Source organism: Ceratina calcarata, unplaced genomic scaffold (assembly GCF_001652005.2).
Source record: "Ceratina calcarata isolate Rehan_Ccalc_2016 unplaced genomic scaffold, ASM165200v1 scaffold2470, whole genome shotgun sequence".
Taxonomy (NCBI): domain Eukaryota; kingdom Metazoa; phylum Arthropoda; class Insecta; order Hymenoptera; family Apidae; genus Ceratina; species Ceratina calcarata.
Genome location: NW_017146696.1, coordinates 37 through 840, shown reverse-complemented (window position 1 = coordinate 840; position 804 = coordinate 37).

Genomic DNA, 804 nt, shown 5'->3' with positions numbered 1-804 from the left:
ATTCAATTCAGTTTTTATAAACAAATATATATATAATCTATCATCCTAATAAAGCACTTTTCACTCTTCTTTATTATTAATTGTCTTAAATTGTGACTGAGCGAAATTGTGATACTTCATTCTGGGGTTACTCGTCGGTTCGAGAAATTCAACGGAGGGGATAAAGAATTTTGCTCGTTTAATGCTGAAGTAGAAGATCGTTTCGGTCGTGTTGTGAGAAATGGTGTGCGATTCCTCCACCTCGGAGTGCTCCGCCACGGAGATCGGTGGAGAGGACGCGTCCTTGAAGACGGCTCTGGAGGAGCTTTTAAAATGCATGCTGAGAGTTTGGTGCAGGGAGGGTCAAGCTCTCACGAGGCTCGGCTCTACTACTCATGGTAAAATACCCCCACCTATAAATTGTACAATTATTTATAAATGTATTCAATCTGCAGTATACTAACTATAGAATCTTGAAAAATACATTCGATTATTGTTCACGAAAAATTTAATATGCAAATAATAAATTCAACTTTTATCCGCGATAAATTTAATTGATAAATAATAATCTGAGATTAGAGATAGGAATCATAGATATAAATTTGTGAAACGGAGTTAGGGTCATGAATAATTAATTTCCTCACGACCCTGAAGGCCGCTGTTAACTACCTAATTTTGGATAATCGAGCCACGTTTTTGGTCTTGTAACCGATCCATCGAACCCGACATTGAACAAGTCGTCCAAATTCGTCCGTGGCACCAATTTAATGGCAACCAAATTAGAATTACCACTGTTTACCTCAGCTCAATACCAATTTCAATCAA